The sequence below is a fragment of the Saimiri boliviensis genome, chromosome 16 (genome assembly GCF_048565385.1).
Source record: "Saimiri boliviensis isolate mSaiBol1 chromosome 16, mSaiBol1.pri, whole genome shotgun sequence".
Taxonomy (NCBI): Eukaryota; Metazoa; Chordata; class Mammalia; order Primates; family Cebidae; genus Saimiri; species Saimiri boliviensis.
The window spans coordinates 62,229,620-62,256,938 of NC_133464.1; the positions used below are offsets into that span (position 1 = coordinate 62,229,620).

General features: G+C 37.2%; 1 long non-coding RNA gene across 1 annotated transcript in view; it reads left to right on the plus strand.

The window, feature by feature from the left end:
* The window catches only part of LOC141581630 (uncharacterized), a 358,748-nt gene extending 333,257 nt beyond the window's left edge, over positions 1–25,491 (plus strand). The window contains exon 5 of the long non-coding RNA XR_012514383.1: positions 25,369–25,491. This is a non-coding gene — a long non-coding RNA (uncharacterized LOC141581630). The remainder of the gene's footprint in view (positions 1–25,368) is intronic.
* Positions 25,492–27,319: the final 1,828 nt, after the last annotated feature.

A 27,319-nucleotide genomic window follows, 5' to 3' on the forward strand; every position in this document is an offset into this window, starting at 1 on the left:
TTTTAATACCATGCTTACTGTTGTGGGATGATTTCCCATTATGGTTTGGATTTGCATTTCTTTAATGATCAGTGATGTTGAGATTTTCTTCATGTTTGTTGGCTGCATAAATCTCTTCTTTTGAGAAGTGTCTGTGCATATCCTTTGCCTAGTTTTTGATGGGGTTGGTTTTTTCTTGTAAGTTTATTTAAGTTTCTTGTAAATTCTGGATATTAGACCTTTGTCAGATGGGTAGATTGAAAAAATGTTCCCATTTTGTAGGTTGCCTGTTTACTATGATGATAGTTTCTTTAGCTGTGCAGAAGCTCTTTAGTTTAATTCGATTCCAGTTACCAGTTTTCGCTTTTGTTGCCATTGGTTTTGGTGTTTTAGTTATAAAGTCTTTGCCCATGCCTATGTCCTGAATGGTATTGCCTACATTTTTTTCTAGGGTTTTTATGGTTTTGGGTTTTACATTTAAGTCTTTAATCCATCTTGAGTAAGTTTTTGTATAATTTGTAAGAAAGGAGTCCAGTTTCAGGTTTCTGCATATGGCTAGCCAATTTTCCCACCGCCATTTATTGAATTTTATATTTATTGATCCTTTCTCTATTGCTTGTTTTTGTCAGGTTTGTTGACAATCAGATGGTTGTAGATATGTAGTGTTATTTCTGATGTCTCTGTTCTGTTCATTTGTTTATATCTATTTTCATACCGGTACCATGCTGTTTTTGTTACTGTAGCCTTGCGGTATACTTTGAAGTTAGGTAGCATGATACCTCCAACTTTGTTCTTTTTGCTTAGGATTGCCTTGGCTATATAGGATCTTCTTTGATTACCTATGAAATTTAAAGTAGTTTTTTTCTAATTCTATGAAGAATGTCCCTGGTAGTTTGATGGGAATAGCATTGAATCCATAAATTACTTTGGGCAGTATGGCCATTTTCATGATACTGATTCTTCCTAATGATGGGGATGGAATGTTTTTCCGTTTGTTTGTGTCCTCTCTCATTTCCTTTAGCAGTGCTTTGTTGTTCTCCTTCACATTCCTTGTTAGCTGTTTGTTAAGTATTTTATTCTCTTTGTAGTGATTGTGAATGGGAGTTCATTCATGATTTTTCTCTTTGCTTCTCTATTATTGGTGTAAAGTAATGCTTGTGATTTTTGAACATTGACTTGGTATCCCAACACTTTGCTGAACTTGTTTATCAGCTTAATGAGGTTTTGGGCTGAGACAATGAGGTTTTCTAAATAGAGAATCATGTTGTCTTCAGATAGAGAGAATTTCACTTCCTCCCTGCCTATTCGAATACTCTTTATTTCTTTATCTTGTCTGACTGCCCTGGCCAGAACTTCCAATAGTATGTTGAATAGGAGTGGGGAGAGAGCCATCCTTGTTTGTTCTGCTTTTCAAAGGGAATGCTTCCAGCTTTTGCCCATCAGCACGATATTGGCTGTGGGTTTGTCATAAATAGCTCTTATTATTTTGAGGTATGTTCCATCAATACCTAGTTTACTGAGAGAGTTTAACATGAAGCAATGTTGAATTTTATCAAAGGCTTTTTCTGCATCTATTGAGATAATCATATGGTTTTGTCTTTGGTTCTGTTGATGTGATGGATTACATTTATTGATTTGCATATCTTGAACCAACCTTACATCCCATGGATGAAGCCAACTTGATCATGATGGATCAGGTTTTTGATGTGCTGCTGGATTTGGTTTGCCAGTATTTTATTGAGGATTTTTGCATTGATGTTCATCAGGGATATTAGCCTCAAGTTTTCTTTTTTGTTGTATCTCTTCCCTGTTTTGGTATCAGGATGATGCTGGCTTCATAAAATGAGTTAGAGAGGAATTCTTCCTTTTCAGTTGTTTGGAATAGTTTCAAAAGAAATAGTACCAGCTCCTCTTTGCACTTCTGGTAGAATTCAGCTGTGAATCTATCTGGTCCTGGGCTTTTTTTTTTTTTTTTTTTTTTGACTGGTAGACTATTAATTACTGCCTAAATTTCAGAACTTGTTTTTGGTCTATTCAGGGATTTGACTTCTTCCTGGTTTAGTCTTGGGAGGATGTATGTGTCCAGGAATTTATCCATTTCTTCTAGATTTTCTAGTTCGTTTGTGTAGAGGTGTTTATAGTATTCTCTGATGGTGGTTTGAATTTTCTGTGGGGTTAGTGTCGATATCTCCTTTATCATTTTTTTATTGTGTCTATTTGATTCTTCTTTCTTTTCTTCTTTATTATTGTAGCTGGCAGTCTATCTGTTTTGTTAATTTTTTCAAAAACTCAGCTCCCTGATTCATTGATTTTTGGAGGGTTTTTCATGTCTCTATGTCCTTCAGTTCTTCTGTGATCTTAATTATTTCTTGTTTTCTGCTAGCTTTTGGATTAGTTTGCTCTTGCTTCTCTAGCTCTTTTGATTGTGATATTAGGGTGTTGATTTTAAATCTTTCTACTTTTTGTTGTGGGCATTTAGTGCTATAAATTTCCCTCTAAACTGCTTTAGCTGTGTCCCTGTGATTCTGGTATGCTGTCTCTTGTTCTCATTGGTTTCAGATAAATTCTTGATTTCTGCCTTAATTTCATTATTTATCTAGGAGTCATTCAGGAGTAGGTTTTCGTGTAATTGTGTGGTTTTGAGCGAGTTTGTTAATCCTGAATTCTAATCTGATTACAGTGTGGCCCAAGAGACTTCTATGACTTCAGTTCTTTTGCATATGCTGAGAAGTGTTTTACTTCCAATTATGTGGTCAATTTTAGAGTAAGAGCCATGTGGCACTGAGAAGAATGCATATTCTGTTGATTTTGAGTGGAGAGTTCTGTATATTTCTATTAGGTCCATTTGATCCAGAGCTGAGTTCAAGTCCTGAATATCCTTGTTAATTTTCTGTCTCTTTGTAGATCTCTAAGAGCTTGTTTTATGAACCTGAGTGCTTCTGTATTAGGTGCATATGTATGTAGGATAGTTAACCCTACTTGTTGAATTTATCTCTTTATCATTATGTAATGCCCCTCTTTCCTTTTTTGATCTTTGTTGGTTTAAAGTCTGGTTTGTCAGAGACTAGGGTTGCAGCCCCTGTTTTCTTTGGCTTTCCCATTTGCTTGGAAGAATTTCCTCCATCCCTTTATTTTGAGCCTATGTGTGTCTTTGCACATGAGTTGAGTCTCCTGAATGCAGCACACTGATGGGTCTTGACTCTGTCCAATTTGCCAGTCTGTGTCTTTTAATTGGGGCATTTAGCCCATTTATATTTAAGGTTAGTAGTAGTATGTATAAATTTGATCCCATTATCATGATGCTATCTGGTTATTAGCAACACTGGTTGATGCAGTTTCTTGATAGTGTCATTGGTCTTTATATTTTCATGTGTTTTTGCAGTGGCTGGTACTGGTTTTTCCTTTCAATATTTAGTTCTTCATTCAGGAGCTTCTGCAAAGCAGGCTCCTGACAAAATCCCTCAGCATTTGCTTGTCTGGAAAGAAGTTTATTTCTCCTTCACTTAGGAAGCTTAGTTTGGCTGGATATGAAATTCTGGATTGAAAATTCTTTTCTTTAAGAATATTGAATATTGTCCCCCAATCTCTTCTGGCTTTCAGGGTTTTGCTGAAATGTCCACTGTTATTCTGATGGACTTCCCTTCTTTTTGACCTTGTAGAATCTGATTATGTGTCTTGGGGTTGATCTTCTTGTGGAGTATCTTAGAGGTGGTCTCTGTATTTCCTGAATTTGCATGCTGGCCTGTCTTGCTAGATTTGGGAAGTTCTCCTGCATCATATCCTGAGTGTGTTTTCCAGCTTGTCTCCATTCTCCCCGTCTTCTTCAGGTACTCCAGTCAATTGTTGGTTCAGTCTTTTTATGTAGTCTTATATTTCTTGGAGTCTTTTTTCATTCCTTTTTATTTCTTTTTCTCTAATCTTATCTGCATGCCTTATTTCAGCAAGGTGGTCTTCAAACTCTGATATCATTTCTTTGTTTTGGCTACTGTACTTGTGTGTGCTTCAAGAAGTTCTCATGCTGTGTTTTTCAGTTTTGTCAGGTCATTTATTTTCCTCTATAACCTGGTTATTCTAGTTAGCAGGTCTTGTAACTTCTTATCAAAGTTCTTAGCTACTTTGCACTGGGTTAGAACATGCTTCTTTAGCTCAGCAGAATTTGTTATTACTCATCTTCTGAAGCTTCTGTTAATTCATCCATCTCATTCTCTGTCCTGCTCTGCGCCCTTGCTGGAGGGTTGTTGCAATCACTTGGAGGAGAAGAGGCCCCCTGACCTTTTGAGTTTTCAGTGTTTTTAGTGTTTTTTTTGTTGATTGTTTCTCATCTTCATAGTTTGTCTAGTTTCAATCTTTGAGGCTGCTGACCCTTGGATGGGTTTTTTGTGTGTACTTTTTTGTTGTGGTTGATGCTGTTGTTGTTGCTTTCTGTTTGTTTTTCTTTCGATGTTCAGGTCCCTCTTCTGTTGGGCTGCTGTGGTTTGCAAGGAGTTCACTTCAGGCCCTGTTCATCTAGTTTACTCCTATGCCTAGAGATGTCACTCAAGGAGGCTGGAGAACAGCAAAGATGGGTGCCTGCTCCTTCCTCTGGGACCTACGACCTCGAGGGTCACCAACCTCATGCCAGTAGGATCACTCCTGTATAGGGTGTCTGATAACCCCCGATAGAGGGTCTCACTCATTTGGGCGGCACAGAGAATAGGACCCATTTAATGAAGTACTTTTTCCCTTGGTGGGGGAATGTGCTTCACTTGGGGAAAACCCAATCATCTGGGCCTCCCAGATTCCTCAGAACTACCAGCAGGAAAGGCTAAGTCTGCTGGTCTGCAGAGACTGTGGCTACCCCTCCACCTATAGGCTCAGGCCCAGGGAGATCAGGGTTCTGTCCCTGAGCCTCTGGCTGGAGTTGTTCGATTTCCTGGAGGGAGGGCCCAACATATGAGGATGGATGAGTCAGGGTCAGGCCTGAAGAGGTTCTTTTAGCTACAGTCTGCCACAGCTGGTGTGTTGGATTTGGGGGACACCTCTTGGGACCAAGCTGTCCAGTCTCCTTGGCTCCAGCAGGGGAAAAGTGTGGTCTGGAGCTATAGAGAAGGATGCCACCCTTCTCCCACCCAGCTGGCTTAGCATGCTAGCCAGTTATGAGTCCCAGTGCTGGCTGCTACCCTTCTCTCAAGGAGCTCAAACAGCTCAGACAGGAGGCAGCTATAGCTGTTGTCCCTCCTCTCCCTGAAGGCTCAGAAGGCTTAAGCAGATTCTAGCTGAGAGGCAGTTGAGAATCTGCATGGCTCTGGAGTTAAGAACCTGGGCTCTGGTGGCGTGGGTTCATGAACGGTTGTTCAGATGCATGGGGTGCACAGTTACATGGAAAAGGCACAGTTTCCCCTGCCGGGTAGCATGCTCACTCACTGCCTCCTTTCTGGGGTGTTGGGGCTCCCCTGCTCCCTGTGGCTCTCAGGTGGGCTGCTGCACCACACTGCTCTACCTTCCTCTTTGTGGATCATGCCAGCTGCCTAGTCAGTTCTGATGAGAGAACCTGGATACCTAGGTTGTTGGTGCAGGGTTGACACACTATTATGGTTCTTGTCCATGGGAGCCTTTGATCACAGCTGCTTCTAGTCAGCCATCTTGTCCCCTAACCCGATTATGGAATTTCAATGTCAAATTTTTCAGAATAAGAGGTCTGCCTGACCCAGGCAACCATCGGTATGGAAGAGGGCTCCCATCCACAAGAACCTCAGTCTTAGTTTTGGCATGGCCATCCATCATTCTTACGCCTTTTCTGCCTAGGAGCATGCTAGTCCAGCCAATTGAGAAATGAATTAACAGCTCCCGGGTGTGAGGGAAAATGCTTCTGGCCACCTGCCATTTGCCATATGACCTTACTTAAGTCCCTCACCCCCTCTGATTGGACTTCTTCATCTGGAATAGGGGCAGGTGACATAAATCACGTGGCTAGTGCACCACTTTAACATAATCTTTTATGTAATGATAATACTGATCAACAGGAATAGTATTGTTCCTGTATATCTCAACAGGAACAATAGGTATAGTCATCTTTCTGAAATAAAGCATCAGAAGAATGCAATTAGAAAAATCATAAGGGAAGAAACAGAAAAGTATGAGTGGATGTTCCTCAACTGAAGAATAGAAAGAAGGTAACAGAAAAGGCATGGATTAGTAATAGGTGAATAAAAAGTCACCAATTGCTGGATTACAGTCACAAAACCCAAAGGGAAATGTGTTCTGTCAAACCTACTGGTGAGGAACTAAAATCATGGAGGTCATAAAGCCCCACATAAATATATTTAATCTATAAATTTAAGAGGACCATGCCTCCTTCTCCCTTGTAAACTAAGTATTGCATTGGGGCGAATAAGGTGAAACTGTGAGGTGATTCACTGTAACTATAAAAATTTCTCTCTCTCAAAACATCTCCTTTTTTGCATTTCCTGATGCTTGCAACTCATTTGCCTGAAAAACAAAGTAATGCAGTCACTGACCTTCATACTCATGAAAATGACTCACACCGGGTCTGTTTCTGGGAGCTGTTTTGATAAGGAAGAAGGCAGAGTAGAGAGCAAGAGGGCACCAAACTACAGGGAAAATGACCTAAGGGATGTGACAGAGGTGGGGAATGAAGTGATCTGGAGTCATTTCACATCTATTGGGAACAACATTTCTGAGTTTCTGTTGAAACTGCTGAGGAATATCAGAATCAGAAAAAGTAGAGACATGTAAATCTGGAAGAAACAGCTTCCAGACAATGTAGAAACTGTTGGCAGTTTTTAAAATGCTGGAATTATTTTTTCCATTATGAAGAGAAAACTGAGTATAATGAATAAATTCCTGGTTTCCACAGCAAGTTTAACTTCTTCATGCTGGGTATGCATATATTTTTGTTACTGAAAATGTTTTCATTTATGCCGTATACCTTAAAGACTGGTAATTGCGTTAATGTTGTATTGGAGTTATTAATATGAACTTTCAAAGAGATTATTTTTCCTGAAGCTCAGGAGTTTTAACTGAGAGTAATTTTTTCCCCCCCTGAGACAGAGTCTTCCTCTGTTACCCATGCTGCAGTGCAGTGGTGCCATCTCGGCTCACTGCAACCTCTGCCTCAAAGGTTCAAGCAATTCTCCTACCTCAGCCTACCGAGTGGCTGGGATTACAGGTGCCCAGCTAATTTTTGTATTTTTAGTAGAGACGGGGTTTCAGCATATTGGCCAGGCTGGTCTCAAACTCCTGAACTCATGATCTGCTTGCCTTGGCTGGGATTACAGGCATGAGCCACCACATCCATCTCTGGGCAAAGGAAATTCATGGAAACATATCACTCCTAAATGAATTATCTGGGCCATAAACTAAAAAAGAAAAAACAAATGCAAGGAAACTACATTTTAATTCCCTATTAAGGCATATGAAATGTGTATTAGGCTGATGTACCTAATACAGGCTAGCAATTCAACTAGAGGAGCTGCTCAGAGGATAAGTCATTTTGGTAATTCTACAGAGTTTCTGTAGATACGCACTGGATTTCTTTTTAATTATTCTGCATCTGTTTAGAGATATGCAATTTCCAGCTATGTAATTGGATTTTAAGTACTTTTTCATCACTATAAATAAAGTGTTACATGCAATTACATTGAAAAATCTGCAGTGCAAAAGCAAGCTGCAGCCCACAGGTTACCGCACTTTAGCATATGGAGGGTGCGCTTCTTGTGGGGTGATGATGGCCAAATTAAAAAGAACACTTTACTCCTTGAGCTGGATAATAGGCTGATTATATTTAAAGCATATGCACTTCCCACAGTCATCTGGTAGGAAAGATGGAACTGCTCAAACTTCATCTCCACTGGACAGTATCGTGACTGGGAGGAATTATTAGTGGAAGAAAAGCATCAACTCACCCAAGATCCAGATCCAGAATGCTAATCAGAGTTTTGAAGAGAGTGATTTATTTTTGTCCCGTTTTCAGACCTGACTTGCTTTTTCCTGCACTATAAAAGCTGTGACTTTCAATCTGTGGGGACGATTTTGGGAAAAGGATTACAAGACGTGTCCTTAGTATAAGTCTGGACTCTTTTTGGCATTAGCCCAAGCCACAGGAAGCCACGTTCAAGCCCACCTTTCCCCAGCTTCAGCTGGTAGTAAGTTCAGATTCTTTCTCACAGCTACCAATGTAAGAGTCACCTAATCATAAAGGCTTTTGTTTGGAAAGGTCCTTGACTGAACAAACACATGGGCAGACAGGGTCATTGGAGATTACTTTTACACAACGACATTTAAAATAAGGAAAGTTTAAGTAAGTTGCTTGAGATGCGGTATACTGCTAGCAAATTCACCGGTGTCCTTCATTAACTCACTTCCTCCTTTCTTTCCGTCATCTTTCCTCTGCATATGCCAAAAGGGCTCCACATTTTAGAAATTTTTTTTAAATATACTTTGCGCTATAGCTAAAGTTAATTCCTGCTTCATGGCTCATCCAGAACTATCACCTGCCCTCCTCCCCATATCCTTTCTTGCTTTAAGACTTAACTCCAGCTACCTCCAGAAAGTTTCTTTAACTTGCTATCTACTTAAATACATGAAGCCAGAGTAGAAACAATGTATATTGTGTACAATGACCTTACTTTGGATGATTTCCTAATTTTTTAAATGCAAAGTAGAACAAGACCCTTACCCTTTATAAAATATTCCCATTAAAGAAATTGTTAGGCTGGGTGCAGTGTTATGTGCCTGTAGTCCCAGCTATAATATTTGGGAGGCTGAGGTAGGAGGATTGCTTGAGACCAGGAGTTCTGGGCTGTAGTGCTCTATGCTGATTGCGTGTCCACAATAAGTTTGGTATCAATATGGTGACCTCCAGGAAGTGAAGGGCCACCAGATTGCCTAAGGAGGGGTCAACTGGTCCAGGTCGAACATGTAACAGGTCAAAACTTGGTAGTGGGATTGCACCTGTGAATATCCACTGCACTACACCCTGGACAACATAGCCAGATCCTGTCTCTAAAATATAAATAAAAATAGATTTATGTGGATTGTTAGCTTTTAAGTTGTATCAATCATTCTGTTACCAAAGAGAAGGATACCTATCAGCTTTTTACATTGCTTTAGATTCTTATTTTAGTTTTCCTATTAGAGTCCGTGGATATTACTTCTTTTGTAACTTTTTAGGGTCTGTTTCCTGGACCTTTCTCTGAGAATTTTGACAAACTGTAAGACAAAGTCTTTCCAGTTATTGAAATTCGTATTTCATCAGGGGAGAGAAAGCTTAGGCATATTAACTAGTAAAGGTCCAGTCTGCCTTGTGCTGGTTCTAAGTGAATCAGTGATAGTTGTTCAGAGAAGAAAGGGATTACAGTAGATTTTGTTCCTTTGTGCTGATCAATTAGCCTGTGTTGATAAGAGTCAATACAGCAGAACATTTTGAAGTCCATCTTGCTATTAAAAAACAAAAGGATATTAATAAAACCACCCCATAACTTACTACTTTGGGATTAAAATATGATAAAAACATATTATGAAAGTAACATATAAGTTAAATATTGTATAATTTGATTATTCTCTCACAAAAATAGTGACCAGATATTGCTGAGTGATTTTATAAGTTGAATTTCTTATCCATCATCTTAAATTTCTTCAAAGAATTTTGGTTTTATGAGTAACAAGTTCTGGAACTATTTGTAATGAGTATAGATCCAAGTAATATTTTGTGTGTGCATAGTCTTGAATACCCTTTCCATAAGCATTTATGATTGTCATATTCTGTCTTTTCTAGAAAGGATGAATCATTATTAATTTACTCTTACAAAGCACAGAATTGGACATGTTGCAAACTGGGAATTCTTTTGGGCTGCTTCCTTCTTAAGAAATTACTGCTAGGTGAATGAGGCAATAAGAAAATATCCACTGTCATCACCAGAAAGTGTATCTTGTGAGCCAGGGACTGTGGCATGTAGAAAATCAAATGTCTATAGTTAGATATATATGCAATTATATGTCTGCATTATAACTTATTATATTTGCCCTCAAATTAAGCAATACTACTGAGCCATAAAAAGTAACAAAATAATGGCATTCACAGAAACCTGGATGGAATTGGCAACCATTATTCTAGGTGAAATAACTGAGGAATGGAAAACCAAACATTGTATATTCTCACTTATATGTGGGAGCTAAGCAATGAGGATGCAAAGGCATAAGAATGATACGTTGATTTTGGGGCACTAGGGGGAAAGGTTGGGGCATGATGAGAACTAAAAGACTACACATTGGGTCCAGTGTATACTGCTCGGCTGATGGGTGCTTCAAAAACTCAAAAATCACCACCAAATAACTTATCCATGTAAACAAACACTGTCTTCTCCCCAAAAACCGATGAAAATAATAAAAAAAACTTACTAAAAAAAGGAAAGACTGAATTTTATTTGTATGTCAGGAACTTTTTTTGTTTTTACAAGTCCATCAAGCTTATTTTATTGGTAAATTTAGTCAAACTAGAACCAAGTATTCCAGGAGTGAAGTATGAATGCATTCGCTTACTTCTCTTTATTTTTTTATTTTTCAGAAACTTATAAAATTGATTTCTCATTTAGTGTATATTAATCCAGGACAATTTAAAGCCTATATCTTAAGTTTGAAAAAAGGATGTCTATATGTGCAAAATATTCGAAGTCCTGCAGAATGCCAGACTGATAAAAATCTGAATTAGTATTATGTTTATTTAAAAAAAATCTTTAAACTTCAAACTCAACCTGCGACCATTTCTCCCAGCAAAACTTATTCCACTCTCTCTGCACAAACTTCCTTTACGGAAATCAGGAGCAGAAACAATAATCAAGTTTTGTGTATAATTGTACAATTTTCCTTAAGTCCAATTTTATATTTTGGATACAAGTGTTTTTTTAATCAGATATATTCTTACAAACATTTTCTCCCACTTTGTGGCTTGTCTTATTCTCTTAACAATGTCTTTAATAGAGCAGAAGTCTTTAATTTTAGTAAAGCCACACTTAACAATTTTTTTTAAAAATGGATAGTGCTTCTGGTATTTTGTCTAAAAAGTAATTGCCAACCCGAGTCATTTAATATTCTTCCTGTGTTGTCTTCTAGAGGTTTTCTAGCTTTGCATTTTACATTTAGGCATATGACCCATTTTGAGTTAATTTTTGCATATGGTGTAAGTTCTGAGTCTAGGTTTATTTTTTCTGCATGTGGATGCCCAATTGTTCCAGTACCATCTGTTGAAAAGATGGACGATCCTTTCTTCATTGAATTGCTTTTGCTCCTTTGTCAAAGATCAATTGACTCTTACTGTATTGTATGGTTCTATTTCTGGGCTCTCTATTCTGACCCATTGATCTATGTGTCTATTCTTTTCATTACGCCCAATTTGGATAGATGAAGAAATAATCTCAGGGAAGTTGAGTAATTATCTTGAAGTCACACACCACTAAGTTGCAGACTAGGAATTTGAACTTAGTTTTTGAAGTCATGTGCAATAACCAGTTCACTAAACCACAGCTACCTCTCTTTCAATGCAGAACAAAAAAACATGTGACCATTAATTGTAATCTCATAACCAGTCTGTTTCCCTTGCATTCTTCTCTTTGACCATGTGCCCTACAGCACATTGGTCACATGGGGGCAGAGTTGGCAGAGAGTGCCTACTGAGTATACACTGCATTATACAAAGTAAGAACCATCTACTTGTGTAATCTGAACCTTGGTATTGTCAAACTTTGAGGTTCATTGCTTTAATGAAATTTGCACAGGTGCAAATTAAAACTCAAGATCCTTCACAGCCCAAGATGGAAGATTTCTGATAACACTGTACTTGCTGGATAATGTCATGAGCTGCTAATGATGCAGGTGCAAGGGCTTGATTCTTACTCCTGCTCCTGGTTTCTGTTATGGAGGTCTGGGGAGAGAGTGGAATCAGTTTGGCTGGGAGAAATGTTTTCAGGGCCCTCCGTTTGTTACTGTAGAAATTTTTAGGTAAGAAAAAGTTCAGTTTGAAGTTTAAAGTTTTGTTTCTAAAGGAAGCATAACTTAGATTTGCATCCAGCTGGCATTCTATTGGACTCCAAATATTTTGCACATATAGTCATCATTTTTTCAGATGTAAAGGCTTTAAGTTAAAGGCCAGTGTTTCCCAGTTTTGAGGATGGAAGGACTTTCTGGTCATTTCCTCTCAAAGAATTATGCAACCAACAATGAAAGGAAATTTAAGACTTACGTTACATTCTTTGGTACTTGGGCAAGACTTTGGGGAAAATTCTGGATAAGGAATGAATTCAAAAACATTAGCCTTGTCATATAGGACAATTAAGAATCCTGCCATTCCACACGTTTTATGATTGCTCAGTGGAGCTATGGCAGGAGGATAAATGATAATCTGATTAGGATTCTTTCCATTCTCAGATCCCCTAGTATAATTTATATCAGAGAGTGTACTTCAGAGATGTTACTATCTGAAATATAAACCATTTGTCCTAATTATTTTATCACTTTAAAGCTTAAAGTTTAAAGATAATTTAGAAATAGGGCTCATAGAATAGGGTATCACTGAGTTGCTAAAATGCTGTTAGTAGAAGAAATTGTGAGATGTTTGAAATATAAAATCTAGATTTTCCTGAACAGACCAATAATGAGCAATGAAATTAAATCAGCAATTAAAAAAATCTCTTGAAAAATAAAAGCCCAGGACCAGACAGATTCATAGCCAAAGTTTACCAGATACACAAAGAAGAGCTGGTACTAATCTTACTGAAATTATTCCAAAAAATGGACAAAGAGATATTCCTTCCTAACTCATTCTGTGAAACCACTATCACACTGGTTGGAGCTGGAAGCTATTAGACTAAGTGAAATACTCAAAAACAGAAAATCCAGTACCATATGTTCTCACATAATCAGGAGCTAGACAATGGGCACTTGTGGGCCTAAGGAGGGGAATAATAGACTCCAAAAGCAGGGTGGGTGGAAGAGAGTTGAAACATTACCTGTTAGGTACAGTGTTCACTGTTTGGGTGATGGGTAAACTAAAAGTCCACATTTCACCACTATACAGTGTATCAGTGTAACAAAACTGACATGTACTCCATGAATCTGTAAAAATAAAAATAGGATAAAATCTAGATTCTTTAGTATGTAAAGAACTAAGAGATCAAGTTGTTATTAATAAATGATTTCCATACATAGTAATATTGAAATAGCTATTCCTTAGGATGTTTTGTAAATAAAAATAGCTAAGAGGAACTCTGTCTTACTGAAATAAAATTATTCCTCAAATACTTTTTACTGATAGGTTTTGGAGCGTAATCTTAGCAATTCTTCACATCTCTCCAAAGGCGTGGACGTGTATTTATGCTGTCAAATTATTCAGAACTCCAAACTTCCTCTAAGAAATAATAATGCTTTATAACATCTATATTTCAAGTATGGGCTAAACACCTTGCAGTGCTAGTTTTGAACTTTTACACATATGGGAACTAACAGTTTTCTATTATAACTTAGAATATTTGGAATATAATGGTGAGAATTAAACTTTCTAATACAGTGCTATCTATCTTCTCAGGCTCAGGCAGGATTGTCTAATTGTAGTTCCTTCCTATCAGGGCGGATTGCCTGGGGCAGAAGTTCCTAATCCAGGTGCCATGATGGACCATTGCAATGAGAGAAGAGTTTTCCCTCTCTACTATTTCTAATTTCAAAATCAATGAATGTAGTTTTGTGATATGTTCTTCAGTGTCACCTTTTTCTGGTTCTTCCCTGGCTCATAAATTTCCTTCCCTTATGAGGCATTTCACAAGACAATAAAACACACTCCCCATTACCCTTTCTTGGGAGAAGTTAGTCCAGATATAAGAAAGTTTACGATCTGGCCCCAGCGTCCTACTCCGTTTCAGTGAGGGCTTTTGCCTATATGCACAATTTCTCCATGAGGGATTAGTTCATGAGCATCTCACAATACCACAAGCCATTTATTCTATTATGCCTAAAGAATAACCCCAAGTTTAAATACTAGTAGAATCAGAGTTACTTATTTCTAAAAGTTATTTTGTTATTTATTTTAGTTAACTTATTTTAGGTACTTATTTCTAAAAAATATTACCTGGGAGTAATGAACAAAATCAGGAAGGTACATTTGTCCTCAGGGACAACCTGTTCACCCTTTATCTTTAGCAACTCCTCCTTCAGTGAACCACAGCTCTAAGTGGCCCAGAACCTTTCTCCCAGGCACCTGCTGTGTTGAGAAACACTATGTGTTTCGTAATTTCACTCTGGCTAACTACCTACTAAAGAGGATGCAATTAGGCTTGAACAATAAAACAAACTCTATCACAGTGTAAGCAAGTTTTATGTCTTGTGTAATGGTCATGTTTTATCTTATTAAAGAACACCTGCTCCTAGATGGGCCTAAGGCAATATTTCCCAATGTATTGTCCTGTTTCCCTGAATGTTAATCCATACTCTGGTGAGGGGAAGGCTTTCATGGTCAAAGGACCTCTTGGGTATTTTGAACAGATTTATTTGGCTTAGGACTTTGAAGAGCCCTTATTTTGTTACAGTACTCTGTGAATCTCTGTGGAGGGATTTAATATGTGATGCTATTTGTGCAACATTCCATGAGACCACTTTTTCATGAAACACAATTTGGGACATAGTGCTTGAAAGATGTCCAACTAACAGAGATGATTGCAGACACAATGACAGATGGTTGAGGGGTCAGATATTTAATTTTGACCAAGTAAAAATTGGGTTCCGTTTCTTTCATAATGAATAACTAATAGACTCAAGGCCATACAACATAGGAAAAGGCAGTGGAATCCAAAGAAGAAGGGCTTTGTTGAGACTGTGATCTTGATTTTAACCATGTACCAGCTGAAGAAAATTAGCTCATAGAGCCTTGTTTGTCTACAAAAGTGGTTGTAATAATTCTTACTTGGTGAGGATATTCAAATGATTATCTGAGGTAATTCTGCAGGGACCTAGAAAAGTCTTTGGAATAGAATGTTTGTAAAATAAATTTGCATGTCTTTTCCTTCTCCAAGATTTTTTTCTCTTCCAGGGATTAAATGTGAAATATGGAGTAAATATAGTTTTTCATGTCTCAAGATAACTTCTTCTATTTTACATGATAATTTGAAATAAGCATTCACTATTTAATATGTATGTATGTAGGTATATATACCAGTTGCTATGATCTATCTTAATGGGAATGATTAAGGTAAAAGAGACATAGACTTTGCCCTAATGCAATATTTTGTCTATTATTCAGTCAGGTAAACAAATGCCAGTGTGTCTTGTAATTATAAACAACGATTTACAATTTCAAAGCATTTTTCACATGTCTTATCTCATCTAATCTTCACAAGAACTTTTGAAATAGATATTATTACCCTGTTTCTATATAAAGAAAAATGAAAATCCTATATAGAAGTGTCAACTCTAGAATTCCAAACAACTAGTTTCTCCTATATTTAGAGAATTTGCAGTTGACCTCTCAGGGTTTCTCATATGTGCTTTGAGCATTGGAAACCAGTACCCCACAGATCACTTATCTTAGGAGAGCATATACCCTACACAGTGAGTTTCCATATAGTATGCAGGCAGGATGCTGAAAAAGATGAATAACATTAATTAGTTTGATTTTTAAGTTACTTTTTTCTATAGCTGGAAATTGAAAATAACTACAATATTAAGCAATTTTACAATAAAGTTAGAGCATGAATAACATACGCTTTCAAGAAATGCATTTAATTAGTCTTGAATAGTATGGTCAATGTTGGCTTATATTTTCCAGAACCACTGGAAAGAATTAAACCATGGAGCAGTCATTCTTAACTCAGAATTATGTAATAAGAACTTTAACACTGGGAAAAACAAGATAGCGATCACCATAATGGTAATTGCATTTGGAAGCCAGAATTCCCAATGCAGCTAAAATCCTAATTTGTTCTATTTTTTGCATCATCCTATTCATTGAGGGGAGCAAATGTCTTTTCACAGGACCATAGCTGTGGACATTGTCTAGCATCACCCAAAACTCAAGGTGATTCTATTGCACATACGACACCCTTAACAATTGAATCAGTTCCCTAATTATATTGTAATTTCTTGTGCTCACCTCATAGCACCATGATTAAAGCAATAGCTGAAAGACAATACAGGCACCTAAACCCACATTTAAGTAGTTACATAAGATCCTGGCTTTCTGAAAGAAGTACTGGTTAAAGTAAAATCCCTGAGAAATAATGTGACAGAGATCTGATGATTCTTAAGCAAATTTTGCACAAGTGTTAGAGCAAAATTGAATTATTTTCTCCAGTCAGCTTCTTGTTCTGTGTCTTTGATGTCTAGAATAGTGCCTAGAAACTCAACAATTACTTACTGAATAAAAACATTAAATAAAGAAATGTATAATTAACTATAGAACCCTGATACAATAAAGTGACATTGATGACATGACTGTAGGACAAAAATGTGTGAAACATCAAAGATCAGACAACTGAGTAGGAAAGCTACTCAGATCACATAGAACAGCTGTTATTGTTTTCATCATACACACACACCTGAGGGAAGCGTGTTCCCTAAGGAGACGACAACATACTTAAGATAACTATCATTAAAGGCCAGATTAGGTTATAGCTAATGAAGGCAAAACCAAAAATGTACTAGTGAATTTGGTGAATGTGTTTCTCCTTCAGTTATATTAAACAGGCACACATTTATACAGGAATCCTATCTGGAAGTAAAAATTCTCCATATAGCCAAAATAAAAATCTTAGCTATATTTTATCTCTACATATTTCACTTATCTATGGTGTAATTTGTGAATATTTCATTTGTTAATCATCTGTACATTTGATGAACACAAATTTCTCACCTATGATTTTAGGTGAGGATTGAGTTCAGCAGCTACATGTTAGCAAAAATATGAGGATGTAAACACACTGTGCTGTGGCTGTGTGATGTTCTCAGTGTCCCAGGCTCCACATGTATTTCTTCACTGTCCAGGACACTATATGAAGAAAATATACCTACCAAAACAGGCACCAGAAGAGAGGGATAGTCTGTTTACAAAATAACCACCCATACAGAGGAAAAATACCTGAACCAATTACTGTAAACAAAATCAGTCTGTCAGAGGACTACACAACGGCTTTCATAAAAATACTTTAATAGAGGAAGTAAACAAATCCTTAAGTTAATCTTTAATTCTTATTATATTCAAATATTTCATAGCATAGACAGGCAAGTAAATTTTCCAAATCCTTTTTACAAGTCAGTATTAGGTGGACACAAAACAAATCTTACAAAGAATACATTAAAAATATTGTGGATCATTTCCTCTTCTGAATAATCATGGGATTATCCTAAATACACCATTAAAAACATATTCATGCACTATATTAACATCATAATATAGGCATTGAAATGGGAGTTAGGAATAATATATTTCAATATTAAGAAAACTATTAAAAATTGAAATTTTTAAAGTATTCCTAGTGAATCAGTGTTTATTGAATTTGTCTACTTATTAAACAACCTTCCTAATCTTGTTAAGAGTTTTAATCCTGGCCAGGTGTGGTGGCTCATGCCTGTAGTCCCAGCACTTTTGTAGGTCAAGGCGGGAGGATCACTTGAGCCCAAGATTTTGAGATCAGCCAGAGCAACACAGTGAGACCTCATCTCTACAAAAAAATATAAATATTAGCCAGGGATGGTGGTGTGCATGTGTAGCCCCAGCTACTTGGGAGGCTGAGGCAGAAGGATCAGTTGATTTCAGGAGGCTGAGACTACAGTAAGCCATGTTCACACCACTGGACTACAGCCTGGGCAACAGAGTAAGACCCTATCTCAAAAAATCTGAGTTTTAATGTTACAGTTCTAACAGTAACAATTACTTCGGTGTTTGCTTTGAGATACATATCAATATTTTAAATCACTTTTAGTGCTTATCATTTCTTCTCATCTTTCCTCTGGTCAATACCTCAACAGATTTTTTTACTACAGATCTGTGAATGGGTTAGTGCTTTTAGTGTTTCTGTGTGTTTGAATATTAGCATTCGATTCTCATTCTTGACTAATTTGCTATGTCGGCTGTCATTTCCCCTCATCGCTCTGAAGATATTACTGAATCTTCAGATAGAATATTTATATTTTATCTTATTTCTATAGAATAATATCTTCAGAGTGATGAGAGGAAATGACAGTCAACATAGCTAATCCCATATCTATTATAGCTAATACAAAGTCTGCTTTTTCTCTAGTTCCTATCTGTGTAGGGAATATAATTTTTCTCTCTGATGGTCTTCATGGTTAATTCTTGATTTTTGATATCCTGCAACTTGATTTTCTTGCAATATAGAAAGATACATACAGATGTATGTTTATGTTTAGATTTGTATTTAGCTTTGTACTTAGCGTGTACTCTGAAGGTCAGGAATTATATTGTTATTTCTGGAATAGTCTCAGCAATTATTCTTAAACACGTTCTTCTCCATTCCTTGTTCCTGGAAATTTACATTAAAAATAATATACTGAACTTAGTTTTTATATTTATATATTTTTGTTTCTCTGTTGGTAAATTTTTGATGCTATTTTTCAATAAACTTTTTCTTTGAGTATGTCTAATTTAGGTTTTACTCTTTTTATTTTAAAAACTATGTATTCTTTTCTAAGATTTATGCTTGAGGATTCATAATTCCTACTTGATTGAGATTTCTGATCTGTTTCATAACCTCTTATACTATTGGAAGATACGTTTTTATATATTTCTTTGAATATCCTAGAAATAATTATTGAAATGTTTCATATGTGTTCTGTAAAATTAATATCATCTGAAGTAATTTCCATTTTGAAAGCTTGTTCTTTTTACTGGTTTCCTTCAACAAAATTCTTAATATAGTTTAATGTTTTTGTTGTCCAGCTCATTCTGATAGTGAATATATATACATTTTAAAATATTTTTTCCATTGCTTTTTTATTTTCCATGTTATTCTCTTCTTTGCCCTATTTCAACTTTCTTTCCTTATCCAGCTTCACTCTTAACCTCCCTCTCCTCTCTCTCCTTTGTTCCCGCTTTTCCATATATCAATTTTAAAATTGTCTTCATCTAGACTTTTGGTCCCCCAAACAAATACCAAGTCTTGTAATTGAGCTTTAAGGCTTCTGCCTGAGATGATCACAGAACAAATTACATGACCACGTAGTACTGTCTCCTCCATGAATATAAGGCTCTTGGTTATCTTCTGGTCAGCTTTCGTAACACCTGTGGGTAAGGATGCAGAATAAGCACACCGTTGAGTTGAAGATGTGTGGAGCTGAGTCCCCATGTTTAAGCAGTGACTCCAACTCCCATCATTCTTCCTGTCCTTCACTAGATCCTATTCCCATTTCATATGGAGCACTTTTAGTTTCCTTCACTCTGCAAGAGCCAGGCCCTCAATACCGTTGACTGCTTCAGCATCCTGACTTAACACACCTTGGATTTCAGTCTGTTCCCTCTGACATTTCGATTCCACCAGCATTGCTTATATGTTTTTTTCTAATCCAGATAAGTAGTTTCAATTTTCTCTTTGTGTGTCTGTGCCATGTATCATTGTCATGTATAAACTGATTGCACCGTTTTGAATTGAAATGTTCCCATATTAGATGTTAGAAGGCACTATGCCAATTATTTTACTGAAATTCAGTTACAGTGTACTCTCTGAAATCACTTTTTAAATTCTGCTCATTGGAGAACACTATAGTTTTAGAATTTTTAAATCTTTGAAAATTTATGGTAATCATTAACTATGGCTTCAATATACCTAGATGTTTAAAATGCCTCTTTAAAAATCTGTTCCAATATATTAGCAAGAATCTACTCTCAAGTAATTTTATATATAACAATGTTTTGTAAATTCTAATGTCTATATATAGATGATTTGAAATATATGTGATAAAACTGTTAGTGGAATTTGACTAACAAAGAAATAAAAAACTAACAGCTTTTAAATTAAAACACATCAGGACAACAAAATCTCTTGAGAAGTTAAATGGCCTAAGTTAAAAATACACAGGAAAGAAAATCTGTTGGTAGTGAACAAGTGAACTCAGAAAAGCTGAATTTTATCACTTAACTCTTTTATCCTTTGTCTTTTTTCTGGTGATATAACTATAAACAGCTAAACAACTTACGGGTCTTATATGTGATAGAAGGCATAGTATATTAAATGATGCCGAAACAAGAGAAAATCAAGGTCCTTTTGACCCTTGGGTTCCTCTGCACATTCTCTTTTTCATTGGGTGCTGCATCTCTGTGTTAAGGACCACAGTTAAATAGCCATACACAGGCAACGCTGCTATTGTGTGGCAAAATTGCTGTAGCTTATATTCCTGGTTTTGCTTCATGAGTTCTGAAAATGACATAAGCTGGTTCTTTTATTTGAATTGATTCTTCAGAGAAATTCACTGAACTACAGAGAAGCTAATATCCTCTGTTTTTCCAATAGCATACTTGAATATGCAAAAATACATAATGTATTCTTATAAAATGAATTACTATTCACATTCTATTAAATAGAGAAAACCGTTTAGGCAATCAATTGTCTAATATAAAAAATCCTGGGGTATTTTATTTACTTTTCTTCTTAAGATATTTATTTTAAAATATCTGAAAACAGTATTATTAGAGAGGTACTTTCCATATTAAAATAAAAATTGCCTTCAAGTAAATTCTATTGGCCAATTCTGGCTTCCTCTCCAGTGCCACACAGAATGAGTCAAGCCTTGTTTATGTTATATTTTGTTGATTTGAATTCCTCATTTCAGCCTGCTAAACTGTTTGGTTTCTGATTCTCTGATTCAGCTTTCAGGTATTTTCCAGATTCTTGAAATCTGCAAATTAGATACATTCACTTTTTATGTCTGTATAAGTCCATTTTCATACTGCTGATAAAGACATACCTGAGGCTGGGTAATTTATAAAGAAAAAGAGGAGGTTTAATGGACTTACAGTTCCACGGGGCTGGGGAGGCCTGACAGCCACAGCAGAAAGAGAGAGGCATGTCTTCCTCCCGCGGCAGCAGACGAGGGAATTTGTGCAGGGAAATTCCCCCTTACAGAAAGAACCATCAGATCTCATAAGACCTAATCCATGAGTCAAATACCTCCCACCAAGTACCTCCCACAACACATGGGAATTATGGGAGCTACAATTCAAGATGAGATTTGGGTGGGGACAGAGCCAAACCATATCAATGACCTCATTCAGATTATTGATGGAAACATTGAAGATGACAAGGAAAAGCTCAGCAACATGAGACAAGGTGTATTCCATTAAACTGAACTTGTGTTTTTATTAATGAGCCCTCTGTAGTCCCACAACAATGTCGAAATCCATCTACCTATCGTATTATCAGCCTACATTTGAGTATCTTGTCCAAAACCTTTGCTGAATTTCAGATATTCTAACTTTATGGCATTCTCTTTATCTATCAGTTTAGGAATTCTTTCAAAAAAGAAATGAGATCAGTGTGGTATAACCTGTGAATCTATGAATGCATTTTGCTATGACTCCTTTTCCTCATTAATGATAGACTGAGGGAAACTTTTGATGAGTCAGAGATTGACATAGTGGCCAAACCCAGGATTATGCTTAGTGTTACACAGTAGTGTTAGCTAAACTCTAGGAGCATGTGGTCATTGTCTTACAGATTACAACTAGATATGTTTACCTTTCCAGGATTCATATGCCTACAGCAAGTCTTCTTGGAACTCAAACCCTTCAAGGACCACAGCTGTGGCCTCTACTTTCCTCACCTCTGTAAACTTAAATTTCATCCAACCTTAAATCTGTGAATTAGATGTAAAATTTGGCTGATGTGACAAAGTGAAGAGGAAAATATTGTCTTCCTTCCAAAGTCCTCGTGCTTTTGTCCTTTGACTGAATAGAGATAGTGGTCAAAATTCTGCCCTGAATCCGATGGCCTGCCTTTATATTCGTGACTGCATTCTCTGAGTTGCCTTTGCCAATTAAGCTCTCCAAATGCCTTTTTTTTTCCATTTATCAAATGGGAATGATAATATTGTCTTTCGCAGGGTTGCTGTGATAATTGAGGAATTGCATGTAATACATTTAGAAGAGTTATTGGCACATAGTAAGCTCTAAATAAGTATTAACTGTTTTAATCGCTATGTTGCGTGTGAAGGAGGTAGGTTTTCTTCTTTCTGGAGAAATGCTGGTTGCTTGAAGTCTCCAGTTCTGTATTAGTTAACTGAGGTTGCCCCTGTGCACACATTATTAAAATTATTTCCAATCATGGATAGTTTAGCTCTTCAGAGAATTACAGAACTGGTGGCAAATGTTGAGCAATATGACCCTGCTCCAGTAGGTACTGCCTTAACGATACCAGTAATGGCTTGTTTTTACAAAGTCTCTCTTCATATAACAAGCAGAAAGCACTTGATAACATTATCAAATAAGAATTTTGAGAAGTTGCTGGGCTACGAGTACTCTATTTTTGGGGGCACGTCTGCCAGGAACTCTTGTCCAGCAAGAGGGTTCCAACCTGGATAGAGGGTGCGGGGAAGGAAAGAAAGATAGAAAGACGGGGTCTGGAGGACTGAAAAGACTATGCTTCACCAGCAGGTTTATTGTGCTCTGGGTCGACTTAAATACACTTTTTTTGGGTACCTGCTTAAATCCTCTAAATGCATAGTTTCATGAGATAAGGGGAACAGAAAGTCATAAAGTATAAAAACAAGTTACAACATCGTCAAAGGGGCACAATAGAAAGATCAGATATACAATGGAACCAAATCGGTGGGTCTCATTATACAATGAAAAGGTCAACTAGATAATCAAACTAAGCAGGTGACTTGATATCTTAACAAGAAGTTAGTCATTACTATCTTAGGAGATTAGTAAAAGTAATCACATGTTTACTGAGAAGGAACTAAGACACAATGCATCTTATGACCGCATGATTGTCTATAAATGCTTATCTTTTGACCTAAGTCTCTTTTCTGTTCCTACTTCCTCATAGCTCGACTCCCCCAACTGGAGACTCTGTATCGGGGCTCAAGCCCACCGTATCGTGTAGCCCAATTTATGAGGGGCTTCACACGGGGGTGTTCCCCACACTCTGTGACTGTTTTGGTTTTGCACAGGGATTCTAAGTAACTTGCTTATGTTCACATAGAAAGACAGCGGGAAAAGCCCATTACATGGGCCTTTTAAATCTCATTTGGAGGTTTGGGCTCCCAAAACAACAGACTTTGGAACAACCTACATCACAAACATTCTCTCTGTATGTAAGATGATTTAATCTAAATAACTGCAATGTGAAATCTGGCAGAAATCTGAACAGCATTACATTTGGAATATATCCAGCCTCAGCTTGATTCAGCAACTCTAATGATCAATCACAAAACCCATACACAATTGGAAGGAAGAAATAAGGAGGAGGTTCACAATTTTAGCCTGTTTGGCTTTTGATCCAGTTTGACAAGTATAGACTATGTGCCAGGGACTATGCTGCTCACAATTAGAGTGAAAGTGGTTTTAGGGACTGAGAGTCAAATAAAATAGTGAAATAAGAACACAGATGTTGATGGAGATGGAAATAAATTTACACCAATATACCACTGTGATAAACAGAAGTATCAGATGATAAATTCAGGAGATGCTATTTTTGACTGGGACCTGGAAATGCCTTTTGGAAAACAGATGCTTCAAATAAGGTCTTAAAGAATGAGCAGGTTGGAAACTGCAATGTACATTTGGCAACGGGAAAGAAAACACTTTGCAGAGCCAGACCAGAAGACCTGGAAAGCTTTTGTTGATGTAAACAGGCTATTATGCCCTATTCATGTATTCTCCTGGGTTGGTAGGGAGCTCAATTTTACTTTTTCTCCAACGTAAGACCGGATTCTTGTTAATCTATTTGGAAAGAGAACAAAAGAGATTAAAAAAGAAAAAAAGAGGAGGTTTTCACTTTTCTTTCAAACTTCTTTCAGAGGGGAGATATATAAGTCACAAATCAAAATGCTTGGTATACGTACATACCAGCTCCTTAAGTAGCTTATTTCAGAAACTAAATCAGTGTGATATTTATTTCCTTACTTAATTAAGAATATGGTAGTGATAAGCTTTGCACTCATCATCTCACTGGGGCAGCATTAGAATTCTGCTGAATTTTACTTATTGTAACCCACTGGTCCCTCTGCAGGCAAGGGGGGTGTAATTGCTGATCAAGGATACTTTAAGTTCATTTTCCTACTACCTGGATTGGGGAGAGATGATAATAGACCCATTGTATAACCAATGCTTTTAAGAGATATTCCAAATATTGCTGACTGAACCTTTAAGATTGAAAAGATTTTAGACTCAGTTTGTGTATTATCAAAAAAAGATGGCTTTTCTGAAGAATAGAAATTGTTAATAAACTCCGCGTCAATGACAGTGGCAAGGAACTCAATGAGTGTTTGATGAGTTACACAATGCTATGTAGGAGAGTGAGAGATCACCTCCAATCCCCCATTCGTTTTTATGTAGCCTCTTCAGCTTAATCTGGGAACCAAATGGGCATAAGGCAGATTTACAAGTGAAAAGCCACACAGATTTTGTTAGTTTTACATGTACATGGGATCTTCACAAGAGAGTGAAGTCCATAGACATGGTCAAAGCAAAATGCTTTTATATATTTTGGACAAAGAATGAACAATTTGTAAAGAAATGACAGGACAAGGGGACCTGGTTAGGGGCAGTAAATTCTAGGGAAGTCACTAGAAGAAATATGGGGTGGAGGGGTGTAAAACTACTGCAAGATAAAGGTTACTTCAGGAAGTTCCTTTCTTCTGGTCCATTGCAGTCCCCCTGATTTCCATTCTGGGGATAAAGGCTATTTTCTCTCTCTGGTACAGGGATGGTATGCCTCCCAGAGGAATCCTTATGGCTTGCTGCATGCAGAAAGGGACAGGTCATCTAAGCCTTTCTGAAACTCCAATTTCTCCAGTGTTTTTAATTTGAAATAATTGATTTACCCATTTGGCAAATTTGGGGCTGGCATATCCTTCACTCCCTTAGCTACTTTGAAGTATTGGTGGTGATATTGAATTATTGTTTATGTTTTTTAATTCTCTTATGTAATATCTCATATGAATTAATGCTTGCCTAACAGATGCATGTGGTCTTTCAGTGTCTTTTAGCATTTAAAAGCTGGCGACTGTTCTCTTATATACAACATTCTCTCCATTAAATGTCAGCGCAAGTGATTAAAGCTCATAAAGAATAAAACAGGTGTCAGTATAATTAAAGTGGGACTTTTAAAAACCAAATCAAATAAAGAAGAATGTAACAAAAATAATTTCTTGAGAGTTATTTTTTCTGTATTTCAGGAGAGATGCACGAGTGATTTCGGAGAAAGTATCTAGTCCCTGCTCACTTTTTCCTGACTGTGAAAATGGCTCTCTACAGTTGCTTTGTTTGAATCAAGATCCAAGCAAGGGCTCACAGGTTGAATTTGGCTGATAGTTCTCTTGAAACTTTCTCATGCCATTTATTGATGGAAGAAACTAGATCTTTTATTTTATCAAGTATCTTAAATTTTAAATCTAGCTTTGTCTCCATGTGATATCCTTTAACACAGTTTTCTTTAAAAAATTTTTTTTAAATTTTACTTTTTTTTTTTTTTTGAGACGGAGTTTCGCTCTTGTGACCCAGGCTGGAGTGCAATGGCGCGATCTCGGCTCACCGCAACCTCCGCCTCCTGGGTTCAGGCAATTCTCCTGCCTCAGCCTCCTGAGTAGCTGGGATTACAGGCACGCACCACCATGCCCAGCTACTTTTTTGTGCTTTTTTTTTTAGTAGAGACGGGATTTCACCATGTTGACCAGGATGGTCTCGATCTCTCGACCTCGTGATCCACCCGCCTTGGCCTCCCAAAGTGCTAGGATTACAGGCTTGAGCCACCGCGCCCGGCCCCTAAATTTTACTTTTAAGTTCTGGGATACATGTGCAGAATGTGCAGTTTTGTTACATGGGTATACATATGCCATGCTGGTTTGCTGCACCTATGAACCCGTCATCTGGGTTTTAAGCCCCACATACATTAGGTATTTGTCCTAATGCTCTTGGTCCCCTTTTCCCAACTCCAACAGGCCTTGTGTGTTGTTCGCTATCTGGTGTCCATATGTTTTCATTGTTCAACTCCCAATATGAGTGAAAACATACAGTGTTTGGTTTTCTGTTCCTGTGTTTAACACAGTTTTCTATAACTTACATAGATGGAAACACTTGCTTATATTCAGATTTTTGCTTTGTGTAGTTTAAGGACAAGAATCTTTAATTGGTGGTATTGTGCATGTCTTCTTGCATCACAGCGGGAAATGTAGGACTAGTCTTTTATTGATAAGAAGGCATAAAAGTGATGTGTTAATCCATTTGCATTGTTATAAAGAAATACCCGAGACTAGGTAATTTATAAGAAAAGAATATAATTTGGCTCACAGTTGTGCAGTCAGTACATGAAGCATAGTGCTGTCATCTGCTTCTGGTGAGACCTCAGGAAGCTTATAATCATGGTGGAAGGCGAAGGGGAACCAGCACGTAACATGGTGAGAGAAAGACGGAGAGAAGGGGAGGAAGTACCAGGCGTTTTCAATCAACCAGTCTCACATGAACTCGCAGAGTTAAGAACTCACTTATTACAATGAGGACAGCACTAAGCCATTCATGACCCAAACACCTCCTACTAGGCCAACCTGCAACACTGGAGATTACATTTCAGCATGAGATTTGGAGGAGACAAAATATCCAAACCATATCAGGTGGTTCAAGTGATACCAGCCTGATCCATTCATTATGAAAACCATAGTCTTTATCATTTTAATAATTACTATTTTTAATACCCATTCTGTTATTAGGTGTTTTAAAATGATGACTTTCTGCTTTCCACGACGGCTGAATTAATTTATATTCCCACCAGCAGTGTATAAGCATTCCCTTTTTTCTGTGATTCCTGAAGGAACTTAAAATTACCATTTGACCCAGCAATCTCATTATTAGATAGATACTCAAAGTACTATAAATCTTTCTACCGTAAAGATGCATACATGCATACATATGTTCATTGCAGCACTGTTCACAACAGCAAATGCCCATCAGTAGTAGAAAGCAAAAGCATTGTGGTATATATGCCCTATGAAATATGGAGTCATAAAAAATGAGTTCATATCCTTTGCATTAACATAGATGGAGTTTGAGGCCATTATACTAAGCAAACAAACACAGGAACAGAAAACCAAATACCACATGTTCTCACTTGTAAGTGGGAGCTACTCACTGAGT